Source organism: Pteropus medius, unplaced genomic scaffold (genome assembly GCF_902729225.1).
Source record: "Pteropus medius unplaced genomic scaffold, Ma_sr-lr_union100, whole genome shotgun sequence".
NCBI classification, from domain to species: Eukaryota; Metazoa; Chordata; class Mammalia; order Chiroptera; family Pteropodidae; genus Pteropus; species Pteropus medius.
Window position 1 is genome coordinate 721,729 of NW_024346062.1, and position 16,095 is coordinate 737,823.

Here is a 16,095-nt window from a genome sequence, read left to right on the forward strand (position 1 = left end):
AACAAAGGGAAGGACTGAATCCATGAATGGCTGTCTTTGGGGTATAAATGACCTACTATACTAGTATGTCTGAAATCACATATACTTTTCTTGGTCAACACAGTCTCACTTTCGAGTGATGTGTACCAACTCCTTCTTTAACATATTGCTGGGTTTTGTGTTCAAGGATTGCCCCCTCAAACAGAAACACCCTACCTACTATTATATCACTTGGATTTACAAATGACCAAAAGACAGAGTCAGAGACAAAAGTAAGCACAGAACACACAGCTAGAAACAATGGAATCACTATTGCTTGTTTGCTTGTCTCTTCAAGAGGGCAATGTAAATCAAAGAATAAGAAAACAACTCTTTAGTCAATCAAGATGCATAAATGACACCTCCAAGGCTTTACACATTCAAGAGAGAGCTAATTACAGCATTAACCAATACTTTGCTACTACTGGGAGAGAGAAATAGCTGCTTCATCTGCTGCTTCCATTTCTAATTTCCTTAAATTTAGGGAAACGTACAAAATGACTTTATGCCAATATCACATGCCACAAAGCAGAGCTCATTTGGGTGATTCTGGCAAAGAGATTGTTCGTCAGTGTTGTTAATGTACACTAGAAGACATCCGATGTGAAATTCATAATTGAAATGTTATGAGCAGTTTAGCATATGGATCCTTCACATCCACTTAATTGCCAGTTTAGTAATAATTTTATGTAATGAGGCATTATTAATAATACGTGAAATACTAAATTGACATAATGCCCTAAAAACATAATATGGCATTTGCCGCTGAAAGAATATTATGATTCCAGGTGTCTTTACTATGATTTCAAAAACATATGTGATATTACATAAAATATTAAATTAATGTTCAGGAACAGCTTGGTTGTGATATATTTCAAATTCATCCTCTAAGTTATAATCTGTTATTATTTTTTTTTTTACAGAAAGTACAAAATTTTGACTGTCCTTACGGACCTACACATTGCGACGGTTGCTTGAAGCTCTCACTCCGTTTGCTCCTCCGCGGTTGAGGTGGCATCTGATACAGCAGGAAGGGAAAGCGAGACAGAAAAGTCAAAAATTTGTCCCAGCTCAAGCACTGAGAAAATATAGGGAAGCAGAAGCCAGTGCTCTCTCTATTGACAGACTCCTCAAAATTTCATCACACCTCAGGAATTTTTAAAATATCTTAATATAGTTCCTAAAATCTTCTAATTGAGACCATGATTATCTTTCGTGAGGCCTGAGGGAAGAATACAGATGGAGGCTCATGTATCATATATTTAAAAGTTACATATGATGCTAACAAACTATTAAATAAAATATGATCTTTTCTACCTTGACAAATATACTGTCAAAATGACAAAATGGAAAAATATGTAAAAAGCCCTGGTTTTTATATGACTAAAAGTCATATAAAATATAAAATATCAAAGATAACTAAATCTAATTACTACTGCGCATTATTATTGTTGCTCCATGTTGAGCTGGTGATATTTAAATAAGCAATAAAATAAAAATATACCTAATTCACAAAAAAATTAAAGTTGTTCATAAAATTTGTTTTTCTTGCTTTTATTTCAGCAAAATTACTAAAGATGCTGTTAGAATCAACATTTTTACATAACTTGTGTTCTATTGACAGTAATGACCTGAATGACTAAAAAACAGATTGTAATTGTATTCAGAATGGAAATTTCAATATATTTTCATAACATAAATTAAATATAAACATTAATACTTTTCACATATTTTCCAAAATTTATTTCTTTTCTAAAATATTTTAAATTATGCATTGAACTTAAAAGAGAATGAAAATTATAATTAATAAATATCAAAATTTTTAATCTATTAATCTAAAAAATGCCAAAAATTTTGATTTATTATTTTGAAACCTTAATGAAATCTTATTAAGTACTTTATAAAGATAAAATTATTTGCAATTAGAGCATTCAACATCCATCTGGTTGCCTATATAAAGAACTAGCTTCACACTTCCATGTGTATGTCTAGATAAATATATCTATAAATATGTCTATAGATATATAAGAATGATATGAATTATTTAATACTGCAAAGTGTTTCTAAGCCACCATGTGCAACCATTGCAAATGCCACTCTAACTTGTGTGCTAGGAATTGGCACGCAACTGGAACACGGAAGAGAAGTAAGAAAACGAATGCTTAGCACTACTGGGAAAAAATACTTCACAATATGAGTCTACTGCATTCATGCTGACAGGAAGGATTTGACAAGTTAATTAGTCTTTTCTCTTACCCAAGCACTTCAGCGTCTTAAATCTCCCTCCACTCAAAAACAGTGTTCGTCTCTGAAGCTGGAAGTGATACTACCTAGAAATCTTCTCCGCATTTGGACACAGTTGCCGCTTTGAGGACACAGGGAAAAGTGTTTCCTGGGCCAAAAAGGTTTAGTCATATAAACTGATGTTTAGAAGTTTGGGTTTCCTATGTCAACAATGAGCACTGGATACTAGGTGGCAGATGTTCCTATGTGTGTGTGTGTAATTACAAGGTCTTCTAAACTGCAGGTACTAGAACAAGGCTAACTCTTGCCTGGCTCTAAGTGCAGCACAGCATGTGGTACATGTACACAGAAAAAGTTTATAAATGTGGCTTCCACACTAACTAATAATACTACCTCACAGACACTGAAATTCCCCCCTACATGCTTCCCCTTTGAACCAGACTACGGCTCGAATCTTCTCCCATCCATTTGTGGTATATTTTGGGGAAATGGCCATCATCTTTGAATTTTGTATCTATGCCCGAGGCTGATTTAGTTGGTTCACACAAGTATTACCATACTGCTTGTTAAAGTATCATAATACTTTCCCAGAACCCCATGTGTGCCTCCCACCTTTGTGTCCTCTTTCTCTCTTTCCTAGGACCCTCTTCACAAGATCTCTGCACAGAATCTCTCCAAGACGTTGCTTCAATGCCTGAGCCACATGTGTTACTCAGTATTTTTAATAGTGCGATTGCACACGGCCTTTATCAAGGGAGAAGTACTGGTAAAAGGGATAATGGATTAACACCACTCACATTTGTATCCAAAAAACATATTTAAGAGATCATCATTGATAGGATATTGGTAGGATATTTCTGGATGGCACCAACTTATCTGGATAATAGGAGGAGATATCCTTTCTTCGTGAGGTTGGCTATTAAAATCAGTTCGGGGTCAGCTATAAAGAGAGCTATTTCCATACTGACAGATGTTCAGTGGCTTTTGTCAAGTGAATTGGTGGCCTTTATCCACTTCCAAGTGGCTAGATGTCCAAATCACTAAAATCACTATTCTAAGCTGATGTGTGATCTGATTAAGGTCCTTCCTGGGCTTTCTGGCTCAGAGTTTAGAACTGAATTGGAGCAGAGATTGAAAAAGACTTATAAAGAAGAGCTACAGCATATTCTGATTCTAAGACAAAATCAAATGCCTAAATGTGCCCGGCATTAACTCATTTTGCAGATAAACCTAGAATTTAATCTTCATGAAATGTTATTTTAGCACCTTTCAAAAAGTCTGCAAGAAAAAAATGGGTTATTAAAAGTAATTGTATTATTTCAATGCTGCATATTTTTTGTCCTGAATGTTCAGCAAAGGCTAGTGAGAGTAAAAGAAAGAAAGAAAAGACGTAATAGGACATTTTCCAAGTTGAAATCACTTATTTTGATTTCCAAACCCAAATCAGCCCAGCCTCTTTCAACCCCAGATTGAGGGTGGCCTAAGGTTTCTTCCAGAACTTGACCCAACACCACTATTATGAAACGGATTCAAGCTTTTATATGTATGGTGATGACGTCCTTGTTCAGAGGCAGAGCCAGGTTTTGTGGGTCCTTGAGCTTTGGACCTTACAACTTTGGAAATCTCTCTTTAAGAAAAAGGAATATATGCCATAAATTAAAAATTGCTAGAATTCCCATCAGGGCCTTAAAAAGTGCCCCTGCGAGTGAAAAGCCCTGAGTGTAAGCTTCACTAGCGTTGCGGTGGACCTATCTCTGTTTCAACAGCTCGCCCATGGAGTAGACACAAAAAGACTTTGTGAAACTGTGATCTCCTGTTTTAGTCCTTGTAGGTTCTTTGTTGTGCTATTGTGCCTACCATAAGAAAAATGCAAGATGGGCCAAAGCCATAGGCTTTATGTAGCGAGAGAAAATGGATTTTCCATCATTTACAAGAGATTTGATTAAAGAGACACTCCCATATAAAGTCTTGATGAAATCTGTGTTGTGTGACCATATGGAAAAAAAGGATAGACTTTATGTGGCTTTCTTCAAGCTTAAACATGGAGATACCTGGTATTCCTATCTGGAAAATTCTTTCAAATCAGCTACGCAGTGTAAACCCCTGTGTATTTTGGGATGGTATGAGAGGGGGAGCAGGCCAATTATTTTATAGTTAATGTCTTCCCCCCTCATTCGGCCATGCAAAGCAGAAAATGGGGCACAGATCGACATTACCATTCTCACTCAGAAATTTTAGAGGAGATGCTATTTCTGAAGGTTTATTTCTACCTGTCTAAAAAGATAAATTATAGAGACATCATTATAGCCTTCACTCTTTCCAAGTTTATGGGAGGTGATGGCTTTCAGAGTCCAAGTCCTGAGTGGGGCAGTCTTCAAGAGCTGGTACATAAGATTCTACAGGACAGACAGGGATGACACAAAGGGCCAGGTCCCTTAGCAGCCTGCTCTGCTCCTGGGTAGGGCTCACATGCTTGAGGGGAGAGTAGGTATCTGGGTCCTAGTGATGAAAGTGAGGTAAACTGAGTTTTTTCATGAGTCATTTAGAAGTATTTTTAGATTTTCAAATATATCATGATTTAACTTAATTTTTGTTTTTTTTTCTTCTAATTTTACTGTGGTAACTGTTCTTTAAAATGTGTTGAAATATGTGACTTAGTACATCATCTATTTTTGAAAATGTTTCATATATGCTTGAGAAAAATGTCTATTCTCCAATTGTTGGCAGGAGAATTATATATGCCCAGTAAATGAAGGGTATTGTGTTCAAATCTTCTAAGACTTTACTGCAAGTGTGCCTAACCTACCAAAATCTAAGAAAGAAAAGAAAAAACAACTCAGTGTTTAAGTGGGCAAAAGCCCTGAATAGACATTATACAGACTAGAAAATATCTACAACTAATGTGCATCCAAGAAGCTTAATCTCATTAGTAATTACAGAAATGTAAATCGAGGCTACAAAGAGATTCCATTTTTCATTCACTTAATCTGAAAAAAATCAACAAGTCTGACAATATCAAGTGTTGAAAGAATATGGATCAAAAGGATTTCTTATATGTTGGTAGTATAAAAAGGCATAACCACTTTGAAAAATAATGTGGCATTATTTTGTAAAGGCGAGCATTTATATACTCCATAGATGATCAGTTCTATTCCTGGGGGTAGAGCCAGAAGAAACTTCCGCACATGTGTATCAGAAGATGTGTGTGAGAGTTCATTGCAGCACTACTTATAATAGCAAAAAAAAAAACTATAAAAAGACTCAAATGCCCACCAATGCAAGAAAAAAGAATAATGAAATACTATAAAGCAGTAATAATATGTGAACTATAACTACCTGCAACAGCATGGAAAGATCTAAGTAATACAATATTATGGGGGGAAAAATCAGGTCCCAGAAGTTACCTACAGCATATAATACTTGTTTTATGAAGTAAAAAACAACTAAAATAAATTGTTTAGGTATATTTGCATATATAAGAAAATATTTATCATATTGCACATATGTAACATAAACACACACTTTAGGATAGTTATTATCTTATGGGGGCAAGGAAAGGAATGAGTGGTGATTTTAGGATAGGACATAGATAATGAAGACTACATGTCATAGACCAGTAGAATAGAATAGTTCTGTTGTCTCTAGCTCTCATTTAAATATAAATAAAAGATAGAGGAAGACCTGAGGAATGCCCAGATATGATAAAGGGGTGGGAAAAACGCAAGCTTTAGCCGTCTGATTGTATTGTTAAGTATAATTTGGCTTGGATTGCAGATATCTGATCCTCTCAGAATTATTGGCAGACTATAACCCAAAGTGAAAGCCTAAGGCTGGTTTGATGGTAAGCAAGTCTGATGTTTACTCTCACAAAGCGACAGGTGCCTCAAGTCTTCTCAGATTCAAAAGCAAGGTGGCTGTGAAGATACTGTCTGCAGGATGAAGCCTTTTCCAGATCTCCACAGCCCCAGCCCAACCCCAGTCTTGACCAATTTTCAGTTAACTCACTGGGGCTGAGGCCTTAGGAGAGCAATGTGGTCAATTTTAATGAACCAGCAGGAAAGAGCTAGGGAAATTAACTGTTCAACCTCAGTCTTCTCTCACCTTCCTATTGCCTTCCAGTGCCTCCTACTGGCCTCACAAAGCAAATAGTGCTGCAGCTTCCAGAGGAAGCTGCAGGGCAAAAGAGCCATTGAGGCAGTCCATACAGGTCAGCCTCCTAGTGCACAGAGCAGGATGGAGAAGGGTAGAAGTAAATCTGGAGTGACAAGCAGAAAATATTCAAGGAGATATGAACACAACTGCTGAGTGAAGCTTCTGAGAAAGCTTATGAAAGGGAGACAGACTTGTTAGCCATCTTTTCTCTTCTTCCTTCCTGGAAGCTGACAAAATGCCTAGAAACATTATTGCATTTTTGACCATGGAAGATGCAAACCACATGCTAAGAATGGTGAATCAGGAAAACAGAGAGCCTGGTTCCGTAGCAGCCTTGAACTACCTAGCCCCAGAGTCGTTGTTACATAATAAAACAAACAAACAAACAAACAAACCTTTTAGTCGTTTAATGTCAGGCTTTTTTTACATGCAGCCAAATGCATTCTTGACTAATTCAGACACCTTGCCAAGGTCTCCAATCAGATATCTGAATTATTAAGTAATTTCTGTTCCTTTCAATGTACTAGACAATAAGCATCACTTTGGAATAATTCTAGTTAATGTTTGATATTTCATAAAAAATTCATTCATCTTCATTTTTTATTTAAAATTAACATAATTTAATAGACAGTAGAAATAAACTGAAAGTCAATCATTTTTCTTTTATCTGCATATTAACTGACAGAAAATCCAAAGTTTTTATTCATTTTTCTGGTTCTTTTAAGATTGCTCAGTTTGGGAGTAAAAAAGATGTCAAATTTCTAAGATTCTTAGGACTTCTACTTAAAACATCTAGTTTTCAAGTTAAAAATTATGTATTTATAATGCATCAACTGTAGAAAGACTTTTTACCTGGAAAATAATTATGAAAATATGGCAAGATACAGAATAATATCGTAATTACTTTTATGATTAAATTGATCCTCTCCCAAAGATAAATGAAATGAAAAGCTCTCTCATAGCTAAAAAAAAGAAGAAAAGATAGTATGTAACAGATTAAATTTATGTCTATTTATCCATCTATTAATATGCCTATATATAATGCATTAGATATTACTGAAAAGTTATACAGTAGCATCTAAAACATTTGACTATTAATCAATATTTTGACTAGAGAAGTTTGCCAATTAAAGGAATTCAGCTGGTGGATTTTATGGTTAAAAATAATTACATTTAATTAAACTGTTTTATAAAATCTGCCTCTTATGAATTGGGGCAAAACTCTCTATACAGATAAACCTGTGATTTGTAACCAATCAGAATTCTTAGAAGCTTATGAAAGATTTTATACTTCTTTATAGATCAGTTAGATCTCCCAGTCTATTAGCTACCAGGGGCCTTTTAACTGCATTCTGAAACCTGAAACTGTTGTGTGTCTATGCTCAGAAAAATGAGTTTTCAGTGGGCTAGGTGACAGAACTTAGTGTGGTGGGTGATGGCAAGATCTGTGCCAGGGCATTTAGGGGAGATGCAGACAGATGGAATGGCTGCACACACCAACCTCCCTTGTGCTCAGAAATTGATGAAATTAGGTTGATTCAGCACACTGTGGTTAATAACATGAAATGTTCCTTGGAATTCTTACTGCATTACTTTGTGCAGCTTTTGTTATGCAGATCAGATTTCATTTCGCAAAATGTCTCTGGATGTCTTGTAAACAATGTAGTTTTGGTTGCTGCCTCAAAAGGACCAAGTGTGGAAAAGGTTTATTATCTTCGTTTGGTCACCAATCTTTCTCTTAGAGATATTATTTGGGTTAATCTTATATAGTGGAGACTGGTGAGCTGTACTCTTTTCCTCCTGGCACCCAGCTAGACTGTATTTCCAATTTCCCTTGGTGTTAGGTGCAGCCATTGATAAGTTCTGCCCAGTAGAATGTGGCTAGAAGTGATGTATACCACCTTTATGCCAGCCCATAACGATCCTCCTTCCTCTTTTCCTTATGTCAGCTAAACACAGAGGATCCTTTTTAGGCCTTAAAAAATGGCAGAGCCACTGATTATAAAGAGCCTGGGTCCCTGAAATACTGGAGCAGAGTCTCCCTGCTGACCCTTGCTAGATTAATGTAAAAGGAAAAACAGACAACAAAACCTATTTAGTGTTACACCACTAAGATTTTAGGACTATTTGTTATAGCAGTTAACCTACCTTATGACTAATAAATCATAAGATGTGTATGTGAAAAGAATATTTTTATAATCATCTTTTCAATTCGCACAAATAAATTCTTATGAAACTTAATGATTATTCTAGTAAAAGTCTAGAAAATATCTATTCCCTACTGACTTTAATAGATTTTGGCATATAGTTCTATAGTCTTGATAAGTATCAGACTTCGTTTTTCATGAATAAAAATGTCACAATACTGAGGGCTTTCATTCCTGTCTCCTTCACCTGAAATCAGTTTTTAGAAAATTATTCATTTTTAGTATTACCCAAATGATAGTATCAGTATGTCAAGATACAAGACCTTGTCATCTCTCCTTAGCAAGGAAGAAAAATAATTGCATATGTAATTTTTAATTATTTCCAAAATTTTTTTTAGCTAGTACAATAAGAAATGCTTGTGTCACTGGCACATGTGCTCACAGGGAATACTTTTGTGATTGTTAAACACAGTTACTGCATTTATGCAGTACTGCAATGGGTATCTCCTATTTTTAATATGTACTATATATATTTAGACAAACTCTAGCTTGCACAAATTATTCTTGGAAATGATTTATTCTCTCGAAGTCTTTATTCATCCCAATCTTTTATTGTGCTATTCGCCCAAGTTAAGAATGTTTTCCTCATAAGCATAGAGAGCCTCCAGTTATTTTTTTCTCTCAGATGCTTTCCATCGACTATTCAGAGATTAGTTTTCCTTACACAGAGTCATTGAACTCAGTCATCTCAAAATAGCTAAAACAAAGCAGTATAGATCAGCTCCAGGTTCAATGGTCACACTGTAGGAACACAATTCATTTGTTAATTAAATTCATACTATCTACACCACTGCCTCTTGTTAGCTTCAAATTTCTGTTTGTGGGAACTCTGGGTTTGCCTAAGTAGTGGAAAGGAAAAAGACACCTCCCTCTGCTCTTGCTAAGTAGTCTTCCATGAAAGTTTTTCTCCTACTCCTATTTTTTAAATGTTAATTTGTAGATTAGCCTAGTAGAATTTTTATGTCAATCCTGCCACATGTCCCTCCCCCACCCCGCAAAACCACCAAAAAATTAAAGACATTATATCAATAAGTTGATAGTAACAATATTTTTGGGAACAACCAACTGCCATATTATATTTCTACCTAGAAGCCCCAAGAATCATCCTAATCTAGACCTAAGTTTGTGGACAGATTTTCCAGTGAATATGGCTTGGGTCTGCTCAAAACTGAGCTCCCTGAAGGCAGGGACTGTATCTATTTGACTTACTGATATATTCCCAGTACCAGGCACAGTGCCTAGAACATAGAAATTTCTCAAAAAATATTTTATTGAAAGGAGAAAGTGTCAAGAGATAAGGCTGGAGAACCTCATCTGCCATACTAAGGAGTTTGAACTTCATCCTAGAAGAATCAGTAATTTTATGTAGGAGAGATATATGAATAAATTTTCATTTTTAGAAAGCATAAGCTTCACATTGGACTCTAAGCTATGTGAAGGGAGAAGACTCTTGCTCATCACTGGTATCCCCAGTATAGAGCACAGTGTATGGAACATATAATCTTCCCAAGAGGCATATGCCCAATGAATGAATAAAAAGTCCATGAAACTGGTCTCTCAATCTTCTAGAAGAACAGAGAGATTTCAGGGCCTCATGCAGAATTTTGATCTCCTCTAGGTTAGCCCCGTGATTTGATTTCTGAGTGAGTAGCTGCTCCTTGATCTATCTGAACCTCTAAGAAAGTCACCAGAGCAGAGTGAGACATCACTTTGGTCTGGAGAAATATCTTTAGACCCAACTAGACACATCTCTAGGCCCTAAACTGGAACTGATTCATTCTCTAAGACATGGAGAAGGATGAGCCATCCTCCTTAAAAACATTTTCTCAAGGGACATTTGCAGGATGCCTGGAGGTCCTTGTCAGTCCATTTTCAAAGTAATAGCACTTCAAAGAAAGGGTACAAACCATAAGACCAGCAGTTAATTTTATGGTTGATAAACATGTTTCAACCTTGAGCTTCCAGATAATGTGTTTCTATGGGTCAACCGGGTAGCGTCTGGAGTGCTGACCTTTGAAACATGGGCATCACAACCTGACATTTGAGGCTGTTCAGCGTCTTTGGTATCCACACGTTCAATAAGTCTTGCTTCTCAGAAAGCCTCCTCCCTTGCTAACCCTGACTGTTCTCCAATATAAATGAGAAAATTAAACATTTACCTTGATGAGAAAATAGTGCTCTCATTGACACTTCCTCACATCCTCACCAATGTGATTTAGTTATAGTTTTTAGTAGCTGTTTTTACATTTTTAATTATTTTGTAGAGTTAAAATATGTAATAATGGATAACTGTGCAATACATTAAATACTTATGGGTATGTTGTGCCTTCTGTTATAATATAAAATCCATCTATTCTGGTTGATGGGTTTTAACCTCACACAGAATACTTTAAACTCCATTTGGACTTGTGCCTACAATCACCTTAGCAAAGTCTCTTAAGTAACTGCGCACAGCCTAATTAGTATGCATTATCAATTAACAAACTTAATAGCCGGCAGATTGATTAGATCCTCTGTTGCAGGGGCAGAGCTGAAGCGAAACAGAATGAAAAATCATTGCACGCATACACTGCAGCTTTGTTATTTTCTCAGATCCCCTCCTCCTCCTTCACATTCCTTTAATTAATGCATGCATATGGTTCTGCATATCCGGTAAACCGGAGCTTTTTCTAACTATAAAGCTCATTCTTAGAGTAGTCTATGCCTCCCTTTTTTTGGGCGGGGGTGGGGGCGGAGATCTGTATATATCATTTTCACTCCTCTTGCCCTTTGCATAGCACTGAATTTTAACAGGCTTCTTCTCTCAACCTGATTATCCTCCCGGTGGTGGAAATGGGAGAGGAATACAAAGATGAGTGGGAAGCATGTGCTTTTTAACACAGAGGACCACTCGGGAGTCACATCGGTGGGTCTTTGACAACCGTAAAGTGCTTCTAGCAATTATTTCCAAAAAGAATAGTACAAATGGACTGTCCTGTTACATCTTGTCTATTTTTGATGGGCTGGAAACAATATGAATAAATGAAGGAAAATCCACATTTCCTGAAAGCAGGGATCAAACTAAAAGGAATTGCCAGTTGCACTGTTCATAAAACGCTGGCATTATAAGAATTTTACACCTTCCATAAACATTCAACACAAAATTCTAAAAAGACTTCTGAAGACATTTCCAACACCATAAATTGTTACCCTGCAGTGCCGGTTTGGGTTTTATTTTTCTATTTTAAACAAAGTAATGGTTCACGGCAGTTTTTAATGTATTAGCTGTTCTCAAGTAGAGTATCTTTTTGCTTCTATGTGGGAAGAGTTATAATGAGGGTATGGAGGAGGGCATAGAGAAGTTTTAATTTCCAGTTTGAAGGACACCCCTGTATGCTTGTGGTTTCTTGACTGTTCCCTCAAAAATCATGTCAGGCATAATCCCAGGAATCCCAAGCCTGGTCAATATTTTCCTGGCCACCTTTCAGAAGGAAGGCTCCATCTCTCTGACCCCACCTCCTGCCACTCTCTTCACTCACCATGCTCCAGCCACCTTCTCACTCTCCCTAAACTCACAAAGCTCTTTCCTCCCACTTGCTTCCCTCTGCCTGGATGGCTGTCCCTACTCTTTTTATGGTTTGCTTCTCTTATCGTGTAGGTCTCAGCTCATAAGAGAGGCCTTCCCCAATCATCCAATCCATCCCATCTAAAGTAGCGCCCACTCCCCTTGCCCAGTTACCAGTACTCTTCCAATCATTCTATCATGCTGATGTCCTAGCTCTTCCACTATCTTACATTATCTTACCTATTTGCTTCTTTAGTTAATATTTTCATCTTCTAAAAAAAATGCAATTTTCTTATTAGCAAGGACCTCATCTGTTTATTCATAGCTGTTTTGCTTCAACATCAGGCATGTTTATCAGTTTGTCAACACTAAGGATTTCAACACTCTCATATTTATTATATTTTCTTAGTGTTATGTCTTTCCATTTTCATATAAAGAAATTAAAAAAACATTTTAGAAGCTTAATTAATATTTGTTGAATGAAAACATGATTGAATAAATGAATAAGGAATGAATAAGGAGTAAGGATAAATACGCATGTGTACAGGGAGAGGTGCAAAGGGGGTAAACACTGAGCCCAGCGTAATACCGACATTTACAATATCAGCCCACAAACAAAAGACATTTCTCCAAAGAAGATACACAAATGACCAATAAGCACAGGAAAAGATGTTCATCCTTAGCCATTAGGAAAATTCAAATCAAAACCACAATGAGATACCACTTTATACCCACTAGGATGGCTAGAATAAAAAAGAAAGATAATAACAAGTGTCGTAGAGAAATTGGAATGCTCCTACATGACTGATGGGAATGGAAAATGGTGCAGTTTCTGTGGAAAACAGTCTGGTAGGTCCTCAAAATGTTAAACAGTTACCATATGACCCAGTAATTCTACTCTGATGCATATTACCTAGTGAAATGGAAACATATCTCCATACAAAAACATGTACATGAAAGTTCATAGCAGCATTATTCACAATAGCCAAAAGTGGAAACAGCCCAAAATCCATCAACTGATGAATGGATAAATAAAACGTGGTATCTACACAATGGATTATTATCCGGCCATAAAAAGGAATGAAGTACTAACTTGCTACGACACGAACAAACCTTGAAAACATTATGCTAAGTGAAAGAAGCCATCACAAAAGACCACACATAATGTATGATTCCATTTACATAAAATGTCCAAAATAGGCCAATCGACAGAGACAGAGAATAGATTAGCGCTTACACTGGGCTTGAAGATGGGGAAAATAAGGAATGACTATTAATGGGTACCAGGTGTTTGGGGTGATGAGAAGGTGACAAAATTGGTTGTGGTGATAGTTGAACAACTCTGCAGATATACAACTGAATTGATTGGTAAAAATCAATCAATCAATCAATCAATAAAATGGGTATGGTATGTGAATTATATCTCAATAAACCTGGCTTTAAAAAAAAGCCCTAAAGGAGGTCGGAAAGGAATGGCCACCAGCGATATGACGAAAATCAGGACCATAGGGTATCACAGAGCATTTCATGAAGAAGGCGGTCATCAGTGGCCAATTCTGCCAGAGATAAAGCAAAACAGGGAGTGAAATGTGCCCATTGGAACTATAAACAGGGGGGGAGCTTAGTGGCTTTGGTTAGACAAACACAAGCTCCAGGGAGACTTCTTAGTTTAGATCTCTCCCAGAAACAAACCATAAGATAAGGATTCATGTGCAAATGTGTCTTTGAAGACGTTGGTAACATCCTGGTAGGGAAATGTGGAATGATACAGGAAAAGGGAAGGCAGCAATCAAGGATGCCTCCTTAAGCGTTAAGCGAGCTATCAGCCAGAGCTCATTCCTTCAGGGAACTCTGGTCCTGCCCAGGCAAGGAAGCTGGCCTGTTAGTACACCACCTCCTGGTTCCCAGGGTCTGGGCTCTCCTGCACTCCCTCACTGGGGCGCAGAGGCAGGGGGATCCTACCTGCTGGCAGACACCAGGAAGCACTGAAAGGTGGAGAGCTCTAGGGAAGCACTAGTGAGTCTTCTCCAGAAGGGCTGGCTGCTTCTGTAGGTAGGGAACCTGGCCTCCCTGCAAGGCTGGGAGGGCAGCAGGAAAAACTGCAGCACACAGGTGCAGGCCCAGAGACTCAGGTGCTTCAGGGGAATGCTGGGAAGACAGGTGGTAAGGGCTCAGGGGAGGGAGGCAGCTTCTGTGGAGAAGCTGGAGCTCTCTGCTGAGAGCTGGGGAAGTGGCAAGGTCAGAAGCTTGAGAAGGCTGAAGAGGGCTTCATCTAGTTGGAGCCTGGTCTTCTTTGAGACAAATTCTCCATGTTCCAAGCTGACTGACTCTGGCCAACTCCTCTTCATCTCACCAGGATCTCATTACAGTCATGTGCTGCATAAAACCTTTCTGTCCAGACTGCATGTATGATGGTGGTCCATCAAATATAAGATTATAATGGAGCTGAAAAAATCCTATTGCCTAGTGACATCATAGCCATGGTAACATGGCATAGTAAAGCATTACTCACATGTTTATGGTTATGTTGGTGTAAACAAACCTACCATACTATCAGTTGTATAGAAATATAGCACATACAATTGTGTACAGTACATGCAACTCGATAATAAACAACTATGTTACTGGTTTATATGTCTACTACTCTATACTTTTTATTGCTATTTTAGTGTACTCTTTCTCTTTATAAAAAAACACTTTGCTGTAAAGCAGTATGCTGTATGACACCAGTAGCAGCTTCTTACATTTGTGTTTACCACGTCTCTTGACTGCATCACTTTCTCCTATGCTTGATTTAATCTCGTATTGTTTTGTACAGTAACATGCTGTACAAGCTTGTAGCCCAGGACCAATAGACTGTATCAGAGAGCCTAGGTGTGCAGGAGGTTATACCATCAAGGTTTTTGTAAGTATACTCTATGATGATCACACAATGACGAAATCACCTAATGATGCATTTCTCAGAACATATTCCCATCATTAAGTGGCAAATTAATGTATATATCTCTGCACATCTCCTTTTGAGCCCTTGCGTTTGCCTTTCATGTGCTGATCCCAGCAGCAATCTGTGGGCTCCAGAAAGGTATGGACCACAGCTATACAATATCAATGCCTAAATGCCCCTCATCTAAGAATTTATTCTCTAAGACAACATGGAGGATAGTAAAACTGTTTTAAATCTTTTATATCATCTTTTTACCCTTACATGCTCAAATTAATGGAGCTCTGTTCTCTCTGGGTGGGGCTGGGGTGGCTGGAAAGAGAGGGTGGAGAATGGGCCACAGAAAAGGAGGGGAAGGGAGAAGGGTCCTTCCCTGTCCTAAATACAATGGCATTCCCTGGTCACCGGCCCAGTCACATAGACTCTCACAGCAGCTGTGTGACTTCCTCAAGGGCAGAAACTGTGTCACATTCATTTTGAACCCCTAGTGCTTAGGTCTCCCTGGTTTTTAAGTTACCTGCAAATGTTTTTCAGCTGAACTGAACTGATGGGGGAGCAGCGTGAGGTGGTCAGTTGTCTCCCAACTTCCTTCCTCAGCCAGCCTCCCTCCAGACCCCTCCTGGGCTTGCTTTTCTGTTTATTACTCTTTCCTGGCTCCTATTCGACCTAGACTTAACCCCTTCCAACCCCAGCACTCTTCTCACCCGAACCCTCCACACACCAACAGGTACTTTGTCCTCTCAAACATGAAAAGAAACTCGCCTCTACCTTCTCCAACCCTTTCTTTCCCCAGAAGCAGAAGCATTTCAGATAATGGCCCTGACGGGTCCCATGATTTTGGATTTCAAAAGACAGATTGTGAAACAAAGGTTCACCAACTCAAAATATCAAAAATTGCCATGTATCCCAGAGAGCACAGTTGGCAAATATATAATTTTCCATATTTTTTTCATTGTGCTGTAGATTGGTCAGTGTTGAGAGCCTTTTGC